The 22,172-nt window shown below is 43.0% G+C and overlaps 11 non-coding genes across 11 annotated transcripts; all 11 read left to right on the top strand.

Moving 5' to 3' along the window:
- Positions 1 to 434: 434 nt before the first annotated feature.
- trnaa-ugc lies at positions 435 to 506 on the top strand. Its single transcript has one exon. It is a non-coding gene; the product is annotated as a tRNA-Ala (tRNA).
- A 399-nt stretch (positions 507 to 905) lies between these two features.
- On the top strand, positions 906 to 977 carry trnaa-ugc. The gene has a single exon. It is a non-coding gene; the product is annotated as a tRNA-Ala (tRNA).
- A 9,399-nt stretch (positions 978 to 10,376) lies between these two features.
- Positions 10,377 to 10,448, top strand: trnaa-ugc. The gene has a single exon. It is a non-coding gene; the product is annotated as a tRNA-Ala (tRNA).
- A 457-nt stretch (positions 10,449 to 10,905) lies between these two features.
- trnaa-ugc lies at positions 10,906 to 10,977 on the top strand. The gene has a single exon. It is a non-coding gene; the product is annotated as a tRNA-Ala (tRNA).
- Positions 10,978 to 11,176: 199 nt separating this feature from the next.
- Positions 11,177 to 11,248, top strand: trnat-cgu. Its single transcript has one exon. It is a non-coding gene; the product is annotated as a tRNA-Thr (tRNA).
- Positions 11,249 to 11,459: 211 nt separating this feature from the next.
- Positions 11,460 to 11,531, top strand: trnaa-ugc. The gene has a single exon. It is a non-coding gene; the product is annotated as a tRNA-Ala (tRNA).
- Positions 11,532 to 11,771: 240 nt separating this feature from the next.
- On the top strand, positions 11,772 to 11,843 carry trnaa-ugc. The gene has a single exon. It is a non-coding gene; the product is annotated as a tRNA-Ala (tRNA).
- A 460-nt stretch (positions 11,844 to 12,303) lies between these two features.
- Positions 12,304 to 12,375, top strand: trnaa-cgc. Its single transcript has one exon. It is a non-coding gene; the product is annotated as a tRNA-Ala (tRNA).
- A 1,038-nt stretch (positions 12,376 to 13,413) lies between these two features.
- Positions 13,414 to 13,485, top strand: trnaa-ugc. The gene has a single exon. It is a non-coding gene; the product is annotated as a tRNA-Ala (tRNA).
- Positions 13,486 to 13,686: 201 nt separating this feature from the next.
- Positions 13,687 to 13,758, top strand: trnat-cgu. The gene has a single exon. It is a non-coding gene; the product is annotated as a tRNA-Thr (tRNA).
- A 761-nt stretch (positions 13,759 to 14,519) lies between these two features.
- On the top strand, positions 14,520 to 14,591 carry trnaa-ugc. The gene has a single exon. It is a non-coding gene; the product is annotated as a tRNA-Ala (tRNA).
- Positions 14,592 to 22,172: the final 7,581 nt, after the last annotated feature.

Raw genomic sequence — 22,172 nt, 5'->3', positions numbered from 1 at the left:
TCTGTTCAACTTGAAGCAGCTTCTTGATTTGCCTTTGTGTTCTTCAGGCAAAGCTCAAATCGCAGGGATTTGTGTTTTGGGATGTTTAATAATAGATTTAATTTGCAAGCGTATGGTCCTGGTCTGAATCCTTACACTTCAACAGGTCAAGCTGGGGATGTAGCTCAGTGGTAGAGCGCATGCTTTGCATGTATGAGGTCCTGGGTTCAATCCCCATTCATGCCTGTTTGGTGAGTCATTCTTCTTTGCTCACTTTCATCTTGTCCAGTTCAATAAAATTTCTGTTCAACTTGAAGCAGCTTCTTGATTTGCCTTTGTGTTCTTCAGGCAAAGCTCAAATCGCAGGGATTTGTGTTTTGGGATGTTTAATAATAGATTTAATTTGCAAGCGTGAGGTCCTGGGCTGAATGCCTTACACTTCAACAGATACAGCTGGGGATGTAGCTCAGTGGTAGAGTGCATGCTTTGCATGTATGAGGTCCTGGGTTCAATCCCCAGCGTCTCCAAACTGCTTCTTTATAATGCATAAAATGTCTATAAGTTTTAGGTGCGCATATTCTTGTTGTATATTCGTCAGTCATGTGAGCTCCAAAAATATGGATTGATTATGAAAGCTTGAATGTCAGTGCATATTACTCAACAAAAGCACGCTATTTTAATGTGAGTTGATATGTTGAATGACAGTCTCAAGCTCTCTTAAATGGCATGATGGCCAAGTGGCAAGGCGTAGGTATTGTAAACTGAAGATCATGGGTTCAATCCCCATTCATGCCTGTTTGGTGAGTCATTCTTCTTTGCTCACTTTCATCTTGTGCAGGGATTTGTGTTTTGGGATGTTTATTATTGGTTGAAATCTGCAAGTGTGAGGTCCTGGTCTGAATCCTTACACTTCAACAGATACAGCTGGGGATGTAGCTCAGTGGTAGAGCGCATGCTTTGCATGTATGAGGTCCTGGGTTCAAGCCCCAGCATCTCCAGGTTGTTTCTTTAAAGACATAATTTAGGCAACCTCCTAAATGTTTCTGCTTCCAGTTGTAACCTATCTCACTACAGCCCATATTACCTGAGATACATATCAATGTAGCACCCTGCTAAATTTATATATTGTTTATTTTGTGTTCCGTTAACAGATATACTGTATATTCTGAAATATGGGCCAGATTTAATTGCCCTTTGTTTATAAAACCTTTTGATAGTAACATTTAATATTAATTCATATTTGTTAAAGTTGTGAGATGTTTGAAATATCTGCTGTTTTGAGTAAACCTTTGAACCCTCTGTCATTTTATTTGTATTGGATGGTCAGGTGTCAGTTTTGTTTGTTATCCAATGAGTGCCATCCAGAGAGCAGTATGGTAACCGATCGGAATATTGAGGGGCGGAAAGAAAACATACACCGAGAGATGGCTGTGAGAGAGTTGTACGTTTTGTAGGATTGATTACATTACTGGTTATCAAAGTTAAGAGCGAGTGATTATTTTTTCTGGGTTTTCTTTTGTCAGTGTGTAACTTTGGTAAAAGGAGAGGGAGGCGTTTTTGGAGCTGGTTAAATCGGCCACGGAAATCTTACTGAAGTGTAGCCAACGCCATAGCCATGTGCGAAATGCTAATACATAGCTCGAAACCCACTTTGCCGCCGAGTTTCTGAGTGAGTATAGTGTGCATCAGATGCTGCTGTAGCTGACAGCTGAGACAAAAAGAGGAACAGTCTGGTTCACAAGAGACAAGCCTTTCACTCTGCCACCTGGCAGCGTTGCAACAGTCGTTGGTATTCCAAAGTTTCCTAGAGGTCTCTACTCTAGGAACATCTCTATTGTCCCCGTCTTCTTTCAACTTTGGTGACTCCCCTGTTCCCCTGTGTGGAAGGAACGACTGTGTCAAAAGATGATGGAGAGAAAAGAGGTTTTCTCCTGCAGTGAGTTTGATGTGGGTTGTGCAAAGAGCACACAACACAGCATTCGTGTGACAGATGATAGACCTTTCCGAGAACGTTCTAGATGGTTACCACTGGGTGATTTGGAGGATGTGAGGAAGCATCTGAATGATCTTAAAAAGGTGGGAATCATTTCAGACTCCAGAAGCCCTTATGCTTCACCAATAGTTGTGGTTCGCAAGAAAAACGGCACTATACGCATGTGTGTGGACTATAGAACGTTAAACAGGAGAACGATTACGGACCAGTATACAGTCCCTCGTGTGGAAGATGCTTTGTCTTTCCTGGGTGGTAGCCAGTGGTTCAGTGTGCTTGACCTCAAAAGTGGCTATTATCAGATCCCTTTAGCTGCTGCTGATAAAGAAAAGACAGCCTTCACTTGCCCAGCCGGGTTTTATCAGTTTGAGCGCATGCCGCAGGAGATTTGTGGGGCCCCAGCCACATTTCAACGAATTATGGAAAGAACTGTGGGTGATATGAACCTACTGGAAGTGCTGGTGTATCTGGATGATGTAATCGTTTTTGGGAGAACGTTAGAGGAACATGAGCAGCGCCTTCTTAAAGTCCTCGACCGATTGAAGGAAGAAGGATTAAAGATATCATTGGATAAATGTCAGTTCTGCTGCCCCTCTGTTACCTACCTTGGCAATATTGTGTCTAGAAATGGTACTGCTACAGACCCTGCAAAGATTGAAGCTGTGAAATCATGGCCACGCCCTGAAAACATCACTGCTCTACGATCCTTCCTTGGCTTCTGTGGCTATTACAGACGTTTTGTAAAGGATTTCTCTCGAGTCTGTTATCCACTCAACCAGTTGCTTAAGGGCTGCATTGTGGCTGGAAAGACAGGAAAAGGGGCAAAGAAAACTAAAGACATCAAAGCACAAGCAGGCACAGTAACAAAAGATTGGTACCATCCTTCTGAGACTTTTGGGACTAGGTGGGATAAAGACTGTGGGAAAGCTTTTGAGGCTTTAAAGAGAAGTCTTACAGAGGCGCCTGTGCTGGCAATCGCCAACCCAAAACTGTCATATGTGCTGCATGTTGATGCGAGCAGAGAAGGATTGGGAGGTGTCCTCTATCAGGATCAGGGAGAAGGTTTGCGCCCAGTTGCTTTTGTCAGCAAAAGCCTCGCTCCAGCAGAAAATAATTATCCCACGCATAAGCTTGAGTTTCTGGCTTTGAAATGGGCTGTTGTCAACAAGTTGCATGATTACCTCTATGGAGTCAAGTTTGAGGTCCACACGGATAATAATCCTTTAACGTATGTCTTAACTACTGCTAAATTGGACGCAACAGGGCATCGATGGTTGGCGGAATTGTCAACATATGATTTTAGTCTGAAGTATCGGCCTGGAAAACAAAATGTCGATGCGGATGCATTGTCACGGCGTCCTCATGCAGACCACAATACTTCTTATGAAGGGAAGGAAACACTGCTTGCCACCGCAGTCCAAGCTGCCTGCCACATGTCCAAAGTCAGAGTACCTCACTATCATGGAGAAGTCAGTTTTGTACAGGATAAGCCATCCACCAAACAAATCAGCTCGTTTGCAGCTGTTGCTCCCACAAGAGTTCAGAACAACTGTACTCCAGTCGTTGCATGACCAATCAGGCCATTTGGGGTTTAAAAGACATACGGCTTGGTACGAGAGGTTTTACTGGCCCCGCATGAAAGTAACTTAACAGTGATGGGCGATGGATCTCGTCTGTATGGATTTTCTGACGATTGAGCCTGACTCCAGAAATATCTGCAATGTGCTCGTAGTTACAGATCATTACAAGAGATATGCTCAAGCTTTTGCAACGAAAGATCAAAAGGCATCAACCGTCGCTAAGGTTCTGTGGGAACAGTATTTTGTCCACTATGGGGTGCAAAGAAGAGTGCACTCAGACCAAGGCGGGGATTTCGAGAGTTGCCTTATCCATGAGCTGTTGAGCATGCTTGGCATAAGGAAATCCAGAACCACTCCCTACCATCCTCAAGGTGATCCACAGCCTGAGCGTTTTAATAGGACTCTTCTTGACATGCTTGGAACCTTGGAAACACAAGATAAAAGTAAATGGAGTAAACATTTTAGCCATCTTGTACATGCGTACAATTGCACAGTGAATGAGTCCACTGGCTATTCTCCATATTTTCTAATGTTTGGACGGGAGGCCAGGCTGCCAGTAGACGTGACATTCGGGGTCTCAAGTGATGGCACCTCCACAAAATCCTACTTGAGGTATGTCAAAACATAAAACGTGAGCTCCAAGCTGCCTATCAGTTGGCTGGGAGTATGGCAGAGAAGAAAATGAAGGAACAAGCAACGCTATGATCAAAGAGTTCGTTTCTGCTCATTAGATACTGGGGACAGGGTTTTGATCCGAAACCTTGGTTTACACGGGAAGCACAAGCTTGCTGATCGGTGGAAAGATACTCCTTACATTGTGGCGAGTCAACTGCCTGGTTTGCCTGTGTTTAAACTTAAGCCAGAGAGTGGACATGGATCTGAAAAGACACTGCACCGAGAGCTGCCAAGATCAGAACCTCAAAACATTGATCATGGTGAGCCTTTCAATCTGGATTTGGATCTGGCTGTGTTGACAAGTAACCCAGAAACGGATAAGACAGCTGAAGAACCTGCCGCAGTGGAGGAGGATGACCATTTGGTAGAAAAAGTGACTGCAGAAGTTGTGGAAAGAGACACTGAAATACAGACGTCAGCTGAAATAGCTGAGAGACTAGACAGTGTAGCAAAAAGCTCTGATAAGACAACTCGATCTCAGAGACTAAAAAAAGCTCCAACTTGGCTAACTTATGATTTGCTAGGGAACCCAACGACAGTGGCAGTTGGTACACATAGTGCTACCGTAGTTGAGAGTAGTGACACGAAGAGGCCCCATCTCCTATTAAGAGATATAAAAGTTTTCTTTACAAGTGGATAGGTTAAAGGGAATGTTAATAATCTGCTTAACACCATCTTTTAAGGAAATGTGGGGGAGACGGAGCTTCATGACGGGTTTCTTCATTGCGTATTTCACCATGGGATGGAACGGTTTGGATAGATGGTCATTATAATCTTTCTGTTACCAAGGAACCATGAGTACAGCCAATATTCTTTGGGAAGATTGCAACCGAGCTCCAACAAGCGCGCCAACGTTGTGGTACCACAAAACTGATGAAACTTATAGGTAGGAAAAACCCGGGTATTGGTTATTTATTTTATGTGAATTACAAAGACATGTTGAAAAGGTACTCATCTAGTTCTAAAAAAATAATGCAAATACATTTTGATGTTTAACATTCAATATTTGTGGTCTGATATTTAAGTGTGTGTGATTTGGTGTGATCTCTGATTTGATTTGTTTCTCAAATAAGGGTTATGGTGTTTAAGTACATGTGCATGGGAGTTTTATGCTCACAAGAAAAAAACAAATGAACGCAGTATAGCTATAGTCAAGCTAACCAGGCCTCTCCGCACTCTAGCCAGAGTTGCATGTCCGGAGTTTAGTTTAGTTTTGTGTATGCATCCTGATTTAAAATTTTAGTAACCTCTCATCAATTCATTTCCCCATGCTCATGATAAATCCGAGAAAGAGGTTACATCAAGTTGAGATAAAACAACCAAGTGAGACCTTCCAACATGCTGCTTTGATGGAAAACTTTTGTGAACAACAGTTTTAGCATGGCTTCAGCACCCAGCACTCTAATGTGTATGCAGATCATTAACACCTCTATTGCGTTCGTCCAATACCCATTTAAGATTTCTAAATTAACAGCTTAAGCTTCTACAGTGGAAGCACGTTTGGTACCACTCGGACTTTGTTCATCTCATTCCCATTGAAGGTTCATTTGAGACCCACTGTGAAGTACCGCTAGAATCGTAAAATCAAAGTAAAAAAAGACAGCATAAGCAATGTGCCATAGTGTATTTACCAAGTCTCAGTAGATGCACCTTCTTACACCATACACCTTCTATGTTTGGTGAACTATTTGGTTGTTTTACATGAACTGGTTCCTCTTTATTTGTGATGGCCAAGAAGAACAAAATTAGATTCAGTAGCATGAAGTAAAATGTACTAAAATAAAGAAATTCTGGTATGTTGCATATTGGAATTTTGAGTTTTCCCAATTTACACTGGTGCACACCTTTTGCTTTTCTTCTTCTTCTTCTTCGGCTGCTCCCATTAGGGGTCGCCACAGCGGATCATCCGTCTCCATACCACCCTGTCCTCTACATCTGCCTCTTTCACACCAACTACCTGCATGTCTTCCCTCACCATATCCTTAAACCTCCTCCTTGGCCTTCCTCTTTTCCTCCTAACTGGTGGCTCCATCCTCAGCATTCTTCTACCAATATAATTCATGTCCCTCCTTTGCACATGTCCAAACCATCTCAATCTCGCCTCCTCACCTTGTCACCAAAACATCCTACATGCGCTGTCCTCTAATAAACTCATTTCTAATCTTGTCCATCCTCGTCACTCCCAACGAAAACCTCATCATCTTTAGCTCTGCTACCTCCAGGTCCACCTCCTGTCTTTTACTCAATGCTACTGTCTCTAATCCATACAACATCGCAGGTCTCACCACAGCCCTATAAACTTTCCCTTTCATTCTTGCAGATACCCTACTATCACAAATCACTCCTGCCACTTTTCTCCACCCACTCCACCCTGCCTGCACTCTTTTCTTTACTTCTCTAACACACTCTCCATTACTTTGCACTGTTGACCCCAGGTACCTGAAATCCTCCACCTTCTCCAGCTCTTCTCCCTGCAACTGCACCACTCCACTGCCCTCCCTCTCATTCACACACATGTATTCTGTCTTACTCCTACTGAGTTTCATTCCCTTCTCTCCAGCGCATATCTCCACCTCTCCAGGCTCTTCTCAACCTGCTCCCTACTCCCACAACAAATCACAATATCATCCGCAAACATCATAGTCCAGGGAGGCTCCTGTCTGACCTCGTCCGTCAACCTGTCCATCACCACTGCAAACAGGAAAGGGCTCAGGGCCGATCCTTGATGCAGTCCAACCTTCACCCTAAACCAGTCTGTCGTACCTACTGCACACTTCACTGTTGTCACACTGTTCTCATACATGTCCTGCACCACCCTCACATACTTCTCTGACACACCTGACTTCCTCATACAATACCACAACTCCTCTCTTGGCACCCTGTCGTAGGCCTTCTCTAAATCCACAAATACACAATGCAATTCCTTCTGTCCTTCTCTATACTTCTCCATCAACATTCTCAAAGCAAATAAGGCATCTGTGGCGCTCCTCCTTGGCATGAAACCATACTGTTGCTCACAGATGGTCACCTCTTCTCTCAGCCTGGCTTCCACTACTCTTTCCCATAACTTCATGGTGTGACTGATCAACTTAATTCCCCTGTAGTTACTTCAGGTCTGCACATCTCCTTTATTCTTAAAGATCGGTACAAGCACACTTCTTCTCCATTCCTCAGGCATCTTCTCACCTTCCAAAATCCTGTTAAACAATCTGGTCAAAAACTCCACTGCCATCTCTCCTAAACATCTCCACGCTTCTACCGGTATGTCATCTGGTACCAACCGACTTTCCACTCTTCATCCTCTTAATCGCTGCTCTCACTTCCTCCTTACTAATCCTATCTACATCCTGCTTCACCATCTCCACATCATCCAACCTTCTCTCTCTCTGATTTTCTTCATTCATCAGCTGCTCAAAATACTCCCTCCACCTTCTCAACACACTCTCCTCACTAGTCAACACATTTCCCTATCCATCCTTTACTGCTCTAACTTGCAGTACATCCTTTCCAGCTCGGTCCCTCTGCCTGGCCAATCTGTATAAATCCTTTTCTCCTTCCTTAGTGTCCAACCTCTCATACAGCTCCTCATATGCCTTTTCCTTGGCTTTCGCCACATCCCTCTTAACCTGCTGCCGCATCTCCTTGTACTCCTGCCTACTTTTCTCATCACTCTGTCTATCCCACTTCTGTTTTGCCAACCTCTTTCTCCTTATGCTCTCCTGCACTTCCTCATTCCACCACCACGTCTCCTTGTCTTCCTTTCTATTTCCAGATGTCTCACCAAGTACTTTTCTAGCTGCCTCCTCATCACTCCTGCAGTAGTTGCCCAATCATCCAACACCTCCTTAACACCACTGAGCCTCTCACTGACCTCTTCCCTGAACCTCACACTACACTCTTCCTCCTTCAGTTTCCACCATCTTATTCTTCTTTCAGTCCTCACTCTCCTCCTCTTCTTCTTCGCCTCCACAACCATCCTACAGACCACCATCCGATGCTGTCTAGCTACACTGTCCCCTGCCAACACCTTACAGTCTCCAATCTCCTTCAGGTTGCATCTCCTGCATAGCACATAGTCCACCTGTGTGCACCTTCCTCCACTCTTATACGTCACCCTATGATCCTCCTTCTTCTTAAAATAAGTGTTCACCACTGCCATTTCCATTCTTTTAGCAAAATCTACCACCATTTGCCCTTCCACATTCCTCTCCTTAAAACCATACCTACCCATCACTTCCTCGTCACCTCTGTTCCTTCACCTACATGCCCATTAAAGTCCGCCCCAATCTTTCCTAGGTACACCATCTACCACTTCATCTAATTCACTCCAGAATCTTTCCTTCTCCTCCATCTCACAGCCAACTTGTGGAGCATAGGCACTGATGACATTTATCATCATCCTTCAACTTCCACCTTCACGATCATCACCCTATCAGAAACTCTCTTCACCTCCACTACACTCTTACTGTACTCTTCCTTCAGAATCACCCCTACACCATTTCTCTTTCCATCCACACCATGATAAAACAGTTTAAATCCACCTCCAATGTTCCTGGCCTTACTCCCTTTCCACTTGGTCTCCTGAACACACAGCATATCTACCTTTCTCCTCTCCATCATATCAGCTACCTCTCTCCCTTTCCCCGTCATAGTACCGACATTTAAAGTACCAACCCTAACCTCCATTCTCCTACACTGCTCCTTTCCCTGCCATCTCTGTAGACGTCTTCCTCCTCTCCTTCTCCTCCTTCGGCCAACAGTAGCCCAATTTCCACCGGTACCCTGTCGGCTAACGATACCTGTGGCGGTCGTTGACCCGTTAACCCGGGCCTCGACCGATCCGGTATGAAATTCTTATTTGTGACCCGTATATTTGATTTGGCAAATGTTTTTACGCTGGATGCCCTTCCTAACACAACCCTCCCCATTTACCCGGGCTTGGGACCGGCACTAAGAGTGCACTGGCTTGTGCATCCATAATGGCTCGGTTGCACACCTTTTTGCTTTTGATGACCTGATTGTTTGCATACCATGTGCGGGTCCCTGTTGAGGCGAGATGTCCAAGTATGACAGCGTTGTCCTCAGCAGTTCCAATACATTTCTGTGAACATAATCATGTTTTTGGTCGTGAGTCATGTGAGCTCCAAAAATATGGATTGATTATGAAAGCTTGGATGTCAGTGCATATCACTCATCAAAAGCATGCTTTAGTTTGGTGAACTATTTGGTTTTTCAACATGTACAGGTTTCCTGTTTGATCATGATGGCACCCAGCACTCCTGTTCATGATCAGCACCCAGCACTCCTAATGTGTATGCAGATCATTAACACCTCTATTGCCTTCGTCCAATACCCATTTAAGATTTCTAAATTAACAGCTTACGCTTCTACTGTGGAAGCACGTTTGGTACCACTCGGACTTTGTTCATCTCATTTCCATTGAACGTTCATTTGAGACCCACTGTGAAGTACCGCTAGAATCGTTAAATCAAAGTAAAAAAAGACAGCATAAGCAATGTGCCATTGTGTATTTACCAAGTCTCAGTAGATGCACCTTCTTACACCATACACCTTCTATGTTTGGTGAACTATTTGGTTGTTTTACATGAACTGGTTCCCTCTTTATTTGTGATGGCCAAGAAGAACAAAATTAGATTTAGTAGCATGAAGTAAAAATGTACTAAAAATAAAGAAATTCTGGTATGTTGCATATTGGAATTTTGAGTTTTCCCATTTTACACTGTTGCACACCTTTTTGCTTTTGACGACCTGATTGTTTGCATACCATGTGCCGGGTCCCTGTTGAGGCGAGATGTCCAAGTATGACGGCGTTGTCCTCAGCAGTTCCAATACATTTCTGTGAACATAATCATGTTGTTTGGTCGTGAGTCATGTGAGCTCCAAAAATATGGATTGATTATGAAAGCTTGGATTTCAGTGCATATCACTCATCAAAAGCATGCTTTAGTTTGGTGAACTATTTGGTTTTTCAACATGTACAGGTTTCCTGTTTGTTCATGATGGCCAAGGAGAAAAATCGTTTTTCTCAGCAAATTTTCCGGGTGCATGCTTTAAAAAACTTTTTTTTTTTTTTTTAAATGAATTGCTTGGTTTGATGCCAATCTCCAGCCGTCAGTGATAGGCACTTACCTGGGGATGTAGCTCAGTGGTAGAGCGCATGCTTTGCATGTATGAGGTCCTGGGTTCAATCCCCAGCATCTCCAAGCTACTTCTTTATAATGCATAAAATGTCTATAAGTTTTAGATGCGCTCATATTCTTGTTGTATGGTTGTGAGTCATGTGAGCTCCAAAAATATGGATTGATTTTGAATGTCAGTGCATATTACGCAACACTTTAGTTTTTGGTGAGTTGGTATGTTGAATGACACACTCAAGCTCTCTTAAATGGCATGATGGCCAAGTGGCAAGGCGTAGGTATTGTAAACTGAAGATCATGGGTGCAATTCCTTTCATGCCTGCTTGTTGTATCTTTGCTCACTTTCATCTTGTCCAGTTCAATAAAATTTCTATTCAACTTGAAGCAGCTTCTTGATTTGCCTTTGTGTTTTTCAGGCAAAGCTCAAATTGGAGGGAATGTGTCTTTTGGGATGTTTAATAATAGATTTAATTTGCAAGCGTATGCTCCTGGTCTGAATCCTTACACTTCAACAGGTCAAGCTGGGGATGTAGCTCAGCGGTAGAGCGCATGCTTTGCATGTATGAGGTCCTGGGTTCAATCCCCAGCGTCTCCAAGCGACTTCTTTATGATGCATAAAATGTCTATAAGTTTTAGGTGCGTGCATATTCTTGTTGTATGGTCATCAGTCATGTGACCTCCAAAAATATGGATTGATTATGAAACTTGAATGTCAGTGCATATTGCGCAACAAAAGCATGCTCTATTTTAAAGTGAGTTGATATGTTGAATGACACTCTCAAGCTCTCTTAAATGGCATGATGGCCAAATGGCAAGGCGTCAGTCTCGTAAACTGAAGATCATGGGTTCAATCCCCATTCATGCCTGTTTGGTGAGTCATTCTTCTTTGCTTACTTTCATCCTGTGCAGTTAAATTAAATTTCTGTTCAACTTGAAGCAGCTTCTTGATTTGCCTTTGTGTTCTTCAGGCAAAGCTCAAATCGCAGGGGATTTGTGTTTTGGGATGTTTAAATATGGTTTGTAATCTGCAAGTGTGAGGTCCTGGGCTGAATGCCTTACACTTCAACAGATGCAGCTGGGGATGTAGCTCAGTGGTAGAGCGCATGCTTTGCATGTATGAGGTCCTGGGTTCAATCCCCAGCATCTCCAAGCTACTTCTTTATAATGCATAAAATGTCTATAAGTTTTAGATGCGCGCATATTCTTGTTGTATGGTTGTGAGTCATGTGAGCTCCAAAAATATGGATTGATTTTGAATGTCAGTGCATAGAAAAATCGTTTTTCTCAGCAAATTTTCCGGGTGCATGCTTTAAAAAACTTTTTTTTTTTTTTTAAATGAGTTGCTTGGTTTGATGCCAATCTCCAGCCGTCAGTTGTAGGAGCTTACCTGGGGATGTAGCTCAGTGGTAGAGCGCATGCTTTGCATGTATGAGGTCCTGGGTTCAATCCCCAGCATCTCCAAGCTACTTCTTTATAATGCATAAAATGTCTATAAGTTTTAGATGCGCGCATATTCTTGTTGTATGGTTGTGAGTCATGTGAGCTCCAAAAATATGGATTGATTTTGAATGTCAGTGCATATTACGCAACACTTTAGTTTTTGGTGAGTTGGTATGTTGAATGACACACTCAAGCTCTCTTAAATGGCATGATGGCCAAGTGGCAAGGCGTAGGTATTGTAAACCGAAGATTGTGGGTTCAATTCCTATTCATGCCTGCTTGTTGTATCTTTGCTCACTTTCATCTTGTCCAGTTCAATAAAATTTCTGTTCAACCTGAAGCAGCTTCTTGATTTGCCTTTGTGTTCTTCAGGCAAAGCTCAAATCGCAGGGGATTTGTGTTTTGGGGTGTTTAAATATGGTTTGTAATCTGCAAGCGTGAGGTCCTGGGCTGAATGCCTTACACTTCAACAGCTACAGCTGGGGATGTAGCTCAGTGGTAGAGCGCATGCTTCGCATGTATGAGGTCCTGGGTTCAATCCCCAGCATCTCCAGGTTGTTTCTTTAAAGACATAATTTAAGCAACCTCCTAAATGTTTCTGCTTCCAATTGTAACCTATCTCACTACAGCCCATATTACCTGAGATACATATCAAGTTGAGATAAAACAACCAAGTGAGACCTTCCAACATGCTGCTTTGATGGAAAACCTTTGTGAACAACAGTATTAGCATGGCTGCAGCACCCAGCACTCCTAATTTGTATGCAGATCATTAACACCTCTATTGCCTTCGTCCAATACCCATTTAAGATTTCTAAATTAACATCTTACGCTTATACTGTGGAAGCACGTTTGGTACCACTCAGACTTTGTTCATCTCATTCCCATTGAAGGTTCATTTGAGACCCACTGTGAAGTACCGCTAGAATCGTAAAATCAAAGTAAAAAAAGACAGCATAAGCAATGTGCCATTGTGTATTTACCAAGTCTCAGTAGATGCACCTTCTTACACCATACACCTTCTATGTTTGGTGAACTATTTGGTTGTTTTACATGAACTGGTTCCCTCTTTATTTGTGATGGCCAAGAAGAACAAAATTAGATTCAGTAGCATGAAGTAACAATGTACTAAAAATAAATAAATTCTGGTATGTTGCATATTGGAATTTTGAGTTTTCCCAATTTACACTGGTGCACACCTTTTTGCTTTTGATGACCTGATTGTTTGCATACCATGTGCCGAGTCCCTGTTGAGGCGAGATGTCCAAGTATGACGGCGTTGTCCTCAGCAGTTCCAATACATTTCTGTGAACATAATCATGTTGTTTGGTCGTGAGTCATGTGAGCTCCAAAAATATGGATTAATTATGAAAGCTTGGATGTCAGTGCATATCACTCATCAAAAGCATGCTTTAATTCGGTGAACTATTTGGTTTTTCAACATGTACAGGTTTCTTCTTGATTTGCCTTTGTGTTCTTCAGGCAAAGCTCAAATCGCAGGGAATGTGTGTTTTGGGATGTTTATTAAGAGATTTCATTCGCAAGCGTGAGTTCCTGGTCTGAATTCCTTTACACTTCAACAGAGCCAGGTGGGGATGTAGCTCAGTGGTAGAGCGCATGCTTTGCATGTATGAGGTCCTGGGTTCAATCCCCAGCGTCTCCAAGCTGCTTCTTTATAATGCCTAAAATGTCTATAAGTTTTAGGTGCGCGCATATTCTTGTTGTATGGTCGTCAGTCATGTGAGCTCCAAAAAATATGGATTGATTATGAAAGCTTGAATGTCAGTGCATATTACGCAACAGAAGCGTGCTCTATTTTAATGTGAGTTAATATGTTGAATGACACCCTCAAGCCCTCTTGAATGGCATGATGGCCAAGTGGCAAGGCGTCGGTCTCGTAAACCGAAGATCATGGGTTCAATCCCCATTCATGCCTGTTTGGTAAATCATTCTTCTTTGTTCACTTTCATCTTGTGCAGTTCAATAAAATTTCTGTTCAACTTGAAGCAGCTTCTTGATTTGCCTTTGTGTTCTTTAGGCAAAGCTCAAATCGCAGGGAATGTGTGTTTTGGGATGTTCGTTAATAGATTTAATTTGCAAGCGTGAGGTCCTGGTCTGAATCCCTTACATCTCAACAGCTCCAACTGGGGATGTAGTTCAGTGGTAGAGTGCATGCTTTGCATATATGAGGTCCTGGGGTCAATCACCAGCGTCTCCAAACTGCTTCTTTATAATGCATAAAATGTCTATAAGTTTTAGGTGCGCGCATATTCTTGTTGTATATTCGTCAGTCATGTGAGCTCCAAAAATATGGATTGATTATGAAAGCTTGAATGTCAGTGCATATTACTCAACAAAAGCACGCTATTTTAATGTGAGTTGATATGTTGAATGACAGTCTCAAGCTCTCTTAAATGGCATGATGGCCAAGTGGCAAGGCGTCGTTCTTGTAAACCGAAGATCATGGGTCAATCCCCATTCATGCCTGTTCGGTGAGTCATTCTTCTTTGCTCACTTTCATCTTGTGCAGTTCAATTAAATTTCTGTTCAACTTGAAGCAGCTTCTTGATTTGCCTTTGTGTTCTCCAGGCAAAGCTCAAATCGCAGGGGATTTGTGTTTTGGGATGTTTATTATTGGTTGAAATCTGCAAGTGTGAGGTCCTGGTCTGAATCCCTTACACTTCAACAGATACAGCTGGGGATGTAGCTCAGTGGTAGTGCGCATGCTTTGCGTGTATGAGGTCCTGGGTTCAAGCCCCAGCATCTCCAGGTTGTTTCTTTAAAGACATAATTTAGGCAACCTCCTAAATGTTTCTGCTTCCAGTTGTAACCTATCTCACTACAGCCCATATTACCTGAGATACATATCAATGTAGCACCCTGCTAAATTTATATATTGTTTATTTTGTGTTCCGTTAACAGATATACTGTATATTCTGAAATATGGGCCAGATTTAATTGCCCTTTGTTTATAAAACCTTTTGATAGTAACATTTAATATTAATTCATATTTGTTAAAGTTGTGAGATGTTTGAAATATCTGCTGTTTTGAGTAAACCTTTGAACCCTCTGTCATTTTATTTGTATTGGATGGTCAGGTGTCAGTTTTGTTTGTTATCCAATGAGTGCCATCCAGAGAGCAGTATGGTAACCGATCGGAATATTGAGGGGGCGGGAAAGAGAAAACACACACCGAGAGATGGCTGTGAGAGAGTTGTACGTTTTGTAGGATTGATTACATTACTGGTTATCAAAGTTAAGAGCGAGTGATTATTTTTTTTCTGGGTTTTCTTTTGTCAGTGTGTAACTTTGGTAAAAAGGGAGAGGGAGCGTTTTTTTGGAGCTGGTTAAATCGGCCACGGAAATCTTACTGAAGTGTAGCCAACGCCATAGCCATGTGCGAAATGCTAATACATAGCTAGAAACCCACTTTGCCGCCGAGTTTCTGAGTGAGTATAGTGTGCATCAGATGCTGCTGTAGCTGTTGCTACTGTATGTGTGCTCAGGATTCGCGCTGTAGGTTGTGAGGTGTCTGTCTTTTGCACGTAGACGAGACGGAGCTTCATGACGGGTTTCTTCATTGCGTATTTCACCATGGGATGGAACGGTTTGGATAGATGGTCACTATCATCTTACTGTTATCATCTTTCTGTTACCAAGGAACCATGAGTACAGACAAAACCATGAGTACGCCAACACTGTGGTACCACAAAACTGATGAAACTTATAGGTAGAAAAAAAAACCCCGGGGTATTGTTCATTTATTTTATGTGAATTACAAAGACATGTTGAAAAGGTACTCATCTAGTTCTAAAAAAAAAATACAAATACATTTTGATGTTTAACATTTAATATTTGTGGTCTGATATTTAAGTTTGTGTGATTTGGTGTGATCTCTGATTTGATTTGTTTCCCAAATAAGGGTTATGGTGTTTAAGTACATGTGCATGGGAGTTTTATGCTCACAAGAAAAAAAACAAATGAACGCAGTATAGCTATACTCAAGCTAACCAGGCCTCTCCACACTCTAGCCAGAGTTGCATGTCCGGAGTTTAGTTTAGTTTTGTGTATGCATCCTGATTTAAAATTTTAGTAACCTCTCATCAATTAATTTCCCCATGCACATGATAAATCCCGAAAAGTATAATTGAGAAAGAGGGTTACAAGTGGGGCCCATCTGCGATCTTGTTTACTGTTGTTTTGTTCATGTGAGCATAAAAAAGGGAAAGTCAGTGTTAAATGAGGTGGCTTAAAAGCCCCATAGTCATTTATGTTTCAGAGATTATTATTATTTTATTTTTTTGTCCTGTGTATCTAAAGCTGATATAACATGGAGTCAGAACAGACTATCAAATGGTGTAAAGGTAAAGGTATGGATGCAAAGAAAGCATTTGTGCTTAGTAAGGTTTCTCTTGATGTTACTGATGAGACTATGTATAAGGTACTGGATGAGGCTGAAGTTTTCGGTCCCTGTAAAATAAGAGGACGGTGTGTTGAACACTTCAGTAAAAGCCAGTTAGTTTTAGTCGAAACTATTAATGATATGATCAAGTCTGACATACCTGAACAGTTACTAGCTGGAGATGAGTTTGGACCTTGGATAGTGAATGTTACTGAGACCCAGCGTGTTCATGTAACTGATGAAAGAGACTTTCAGTCCAAGTTACTGTCATTTTTAGCAAATGAAGGGAAGACACTAGCTGATGTCACAGGTTTACTAAACTCTGCTTCTGCTCCACCCACCGCTCCAGACCTGAACACAAAGCTGGTGAATGCCATCTCCTCACTAGTTGAAAAATGTCAAGCCACGCCTGTAGACGGCCAGGGCTATCGCAAGCTACGCATGTTTTCAGGTGAAAACATGAAACCCACTCCATATGGAGAAGAGGAGTACGATGCTTGGGCGGAACAGACCACCCACATGTTGAACGAGTGGCAGTGTTCTGATGTTGTTAAGAGACAGAGAGTAGCTGAGAGTCTTAAAGGGCCAGCAGCAGATATGGTCAGAGGTTTGAGAGTCACAAATCCCCAGGCCACTGCCAATGACTACCTTAAAGCCCTAGAAACAGCTTTTGGAACCACAGACAGTGCAGCTGATCTCATGGTGAGGTTGCGTAACACATTCCAGCAAGATGGTGAGAAATTATCAGCCTACTTACTCAGATTAGACAAGCTATTGCATGCAGTCTATCGTAAAGGTGGAATTGAAGTGAAAGACATGAACCGAGCGCGCACTGATCAAGTTGCTAGAGGCTCTCTGCCCCATGATCTCGTAGCCCTTCGCATAAGACTGACTTACAAACTCAAGCCTCCTCCCAGCTTTACTGAGTTGCTTTGGGATGTAAGAGAAGAAGAGGAGATGGTCCTTGAAAGACCGAATGAAAAGTTTGCATCTTTAGCTATTAGTAAGCGTGCAGAGTGTGCTACAGCCTCAGTTGTATCTGTACTACCAGAGTCTGCGCCAGTCCTGCAAGATCCTGCAATAGAGAGTTTAAGGAAAACATTTTAAGGTCTCAAGACTGAGGTTGCACGCCTCTTTTCGGCCTCTGTGACTGCATTAGCAAGTATGGCACAGCAGGTAGACCAGAACCCCAGCCAGAAAGCTACTGGGAACTCATATGCACGTGTGAAGGAGAGAGCTCCCAAACCTCAGTATCGTGCTGATGTCTTTTGTTACAAATGTGGTGAAGATGGTCATTTCCAGCGGGAGTGTCAAAATCTCAGAAAAGTGAACAAGCGTCTCTTGAAAATAAAACAGCCGACGGGAAACTTTCCAGGGGCTCAGTAAAGGAACGGCCTGACGCTCCGGAGAAGATACGTTCCACAAGGTGTGACACGCTACCAGAAAACGGGCTAACCTGCCAGAGGGTTTAGTTGGACCTAGCTCTATTGTCTCAGTACAAATTGAGGGCATTTACGCCAAAGCTTTACTTGATAGCGGGTCCCAAGTTACTCTACTGTATCGCTCCTTTTATGACAAGTATCTGAAGCACCTGCCTTTGACCCCTATTGAGTGCCTGGAGATTTGGGGCCTCAGTGCAAAGGAGTATCCATATAATGGTTATATGTGCTTGAAGCTTGAGTTTACTGGAGATGTAGTTGGAGTGGCTGAGACGGTGTGTGTCCAGATCCGGTCATGACAGGGAATGTTTCCATTGTGGTTGGCACAAACACCTCTATAGTTCGAAGACTGTTCCATGCATGCAAAACACATGGAGGAGACAATTTCCTTAACACCCTGTCTGTTCATCCAGTAATAAAAGAAGCTTATGAGAAGTTCCGGGAAACTCCCGACGACACAGCTGAGACAAAAAGAGGAACAGTCTGGTTCACAAGAGACAAGCCTTTCACTCTGCCACCTGGCAGCGTTGCAACAGTCGTTGGTATTCCAAAGTTTCCTAGAGGTCTCTCTACTCTAGGAACATCTCTATTGTCCCCGTCTTCTTTCAACTTTGGTGACTCCCCTGTTCCCCTGTGTGGAAGGAACGACTGTGTCAAAAGATGATGGAGAGAAAAGAGGTTTTCTCCTGCAGTGAGTTTGATGTGGGTTGTGCAAAGAGCACACAACACAGCATTCGTGTGACAGATGATAGACCTTTCCGAGAACGTTCTAGATGGTTACCACTGGGTGATTTGGAGGATGTGAGGAAGCATCTGAATGATCTTAAAAAGGTGGGAATCATTTCAGACTCCAGAAGCCCTTATGCTTCACCAATAGTTGTGGTTCGCAAGAAAAACGGCACTATACGCATGTGTGTGGACTATAGAACGTTAAACAGGAGAACGATTACGGACCAGTATACAGTCCCTCGTGTGGAAGATGCTTTGTCTTTCCTGGGTGGTAGCCAGTGGTTCAGTGTGCTTGACCTCAAAAGTGGCTATTATCAGATCCCTTTAGCTGCTGCTGATAAAGAAAAGACAGCCTTCACTTGCCCAGCCGGGTTTTATCAGTTTGAGCGCATGCCGCAGGAGATTTGTGGGGCCCCAGCCACATTTCAACGAATTATGGAAAGAACTGTGGGTGATATGAACCTACTGGAAGTGCTGGTGTATCTGGATGATGTAATCGTTTTTGGGAGAACGTTAGAGGAACATGAGCAGCGCCTTCTTAAAGTCCTCGACCGATTGAAGGAAGAAGGATTAAAGATATCATTGGATAAATGTCAGTTCTGCTGCCCCTCTGTTACCTACCTTGGCAATATTGTGTCTAGAAATGGTACTGCTACAGACCCTGCAAAGATTGAAGCTGTGAAATCATGGCCACGCCCTGAAAACATCACTGCTCTGATCCTTCCTTGGCTTCTGTGGCTATTACAGACGTTTTGTAAAGGATTTCTCTCGAGTCTGTTATCCACTCAACCAGTTGCTTAAGGGCTGCATTGTGGCTGGAAAGACAGGAAAAGGGGCAAAGAAAACTAAAGACATCAAAGCACAAGCAGGCACAGTAACAAAAGATTGGTACCATCCTTCTGAGACTTTTGGGACTAGGTGGGATAAAGACTGTGGGAAAGCTTTTGAGGCTTTAAAGAGAAGTCTTACAGAGGCGCCTGTGCTGGCAATCGCCAACCCAAAACTGTCATATGTGCTGCATGTTGATGCGAGCAGAGAAGGATTGGGAGGTGTCCTCTATCAGGATCAGGGAGAAGGTTTGCGCCCAGTTGCTTTTGTCAGCAAAAGCCTCGCTCCAGCAGAAAATAATTATCCCACGCATAAGCTTGAGTTTCTGGCTTTGAAATGGGCTGTTGTCAACAAGTTGCATGATTACCTCTATGGAGTCAAGTTTGAGGTCCACACGGATAATAATCCTTTAACGTATGTCTTAACTACTGCTAAATTGGACGCAACAGGGCATCGATGGTTGGCGGAATTGTCAACATATGATTTTAGTCTGAAGTATCGGCCTGGAAAACAAAATGTCGATGCGGATGCATTGTCACGGCGTCCTCATGCAGACCACAATACTTCTTATGAAGGGAAGGAAACACTGCTTGCCACCGCAGTCCAAGCTGCCTGCCACATGTCCAAAGTCAGAGTACCTCACTATCATGGAGAAGTCAGTTTTGTACAGGATAAGCCATCCACCAAACAAATCAGCTCGTTTGCAGCTGTTGCTCCCACAAGAGTTCAGAACAACTGTACTCCAGTCGTTGCATGACCAATCAGGCCATTTGGGGTTTAAAAAGACATACGGCTTGGTACGAGAGAGGTTTTACTGGCCCCGCATGAAAGTAACTTAACAGTGATGGAGCGATGGATCTCGTCTGTATGGATTTTCTGACGATTGAGCCTGACTCCAGAAATATCTGCAATGTGCTCGTAGTTACAGATCATTACAAGAGATATGCTCAAGCTTTTGCAACGAAAGATCAAAAGGCATCAACCGTCGCTAAGGTTCTGTGGGAACAGTATTTTGTCCACTATGGGGTGCAAAGAAGAGTGCACTCAGACCAAGGCGGGGATTTCGAGAGTTGCCTTATCCATGAGCTGTTGAGCATGCTTGGCATAAGGAAATCCAGAACCACTCCCTACCATCCTCAAGGTGATCCACAGCCTGAGCGTTTTAATAGGACTCTTCTTGACATGCTTGGAACCTTGGAAACACAAGATAAAAGTAAATGGAGTAAACATTTTAGCCATCTTGTACATGCGTACAATTGCACAGTGAATGAGTCCACTGGCTATTCTCCATATTTTCTAATGTTTGGACGGGAGGCCAGGCTGCCAGTAGACGTGACATTCGGGGTCTCAAGTGATGGCACCTCCACAAAATCCTACTTGAGGTATGTCAAAAACATAAAACGTGAGCTCCAAGCTGCCTATCAGTTGGCTGGGAGTATGGCAGAGAAGAAAAATGAAGGGAACAAGCAACGCTATGATCAAAGAGTTCGTTTCTGCTCATTAGATACTGGGGACAGGGTTTTGATCCGAAACCTTGGTTTACACGGGAAGCACAAGCTTGCTGATCGGTGGAAAGATACTCCTTACATTGTGGCGAGTCAACTGCCTGGTTTGCCTGTGTTTAAACTTAAGCCAGAGAGTGGACATGGATCTGAAAAGACACTGCACCGAGAGCTGCCAAGATCAGAACCTCAAAACATTGATCATGGTGAGCCTTTCAATCTGGATTTGGATCTGGCTGTGTTGACAAGTAACCCAGAAACGGATAAGACAGCTGAAGAACCTGCCGCAGTGGAGGAGGATGACCATTTGGTAGAAAAAGTGACTGCAGAAGTTGTGGAAAGAGACACTGAAATACAGACGTCAGCTGAAATAGCTGAGAGACTAGACAGTGTAGCAAAAAGCTCTGATAAGACAACTCGATCTCAGAGACTAAAAAAAGCTCCAACTAGGCTAACTTATGATTTGCTAGGGAACCCAACGACAGTGGCAGTTGGTACACATAGTGCTACCGTAGTTGAGAGTAGTGACACGAAAGAGGCCCCATCTCCTATTAAGAGATATAAAAGTTTTCTTTACAAGTGGATAGGTTAAAGGGAATGTTAATAATCTGCTTAACACCATCTTTTAAGGAAATGTGGGGGAGACGGAGCTTCATGACGGGTTTCTTCATTGCGTATTTCACCATGGGATGGAACGGTTTGGATAGCTGGTCATTATAATCTTTCTGTTACCAAGGAACCATGAGTACAGACAATAGTCTTTGGGAAGATTGCAACCGAGCTCCAACAAGCGCGCCAACGTTGTGGTACCACAAAACTGATGAAACTTATAGGTAGGAAAAAAACCCCGGGGTATTGGTTATTTATTTTATGTGAATTACAAAGACATGTTGAAAAGGTACTCATCTAGTTCTAAAAAAATAATGCAAATACATTTTGATGTTTAACATTCAATATTTGTGGTCTGATATTTAAGTGTGTGTGATTTGGTGTGATCTCTGATTTGATTTGTTTCTCAAATAAGGGTTATGGTGTTTAAGTACATGTGCATGGGAGTTTTATGCTCACAAGAAAAAAACAAATGAACGCAGTATAGCTATAGTCAAGCTAACCAGGCCTCTCCGCACTCTAGCCAGAGTTGCATGTCCGAGTTTAGTTTAGTTTTGTGTATGCATCCTGATTTAAAATTTTAGTAACCTCTCATCAATTCATTTCCCCATGCTCATGATAAATCCCGAGAAAGAGGGTTACATCAAGTTGAGATAAAACAACCAAGTGAGACCTTCCAACATGCTGCTTTGATGGAAAACTTTTGTGAACAACAGTTTTAGCATGGCTTCAGCACCCAGCACTCCTAATGTGTATGCAGATCATTAACACCTCTATTGCGTTCGTCCAATACCCATTTAAGATTTCTAAATTAACAGCTTAAGCTTCTACAGTGGAAGCA

The sequence above is a fragment of the Silurus meridionalis genome, chromosome 17 (assembly GCF_014805685.1).
Source record: "Silurus meridionalis isolate SWU-2019-XX chromosome 17, ASM1480568v1, whole genome shotgun sequence".
Classification (NCBI taxonomy): Eukaryota; Metazoa; Chordata; class Actinopteri; order Siluriformes; family Siluridae; genus Silurus; species Silurus meridionalis.
This window is presented reverse-complemented; position numbering and strand designations above follow the sequence as displayed.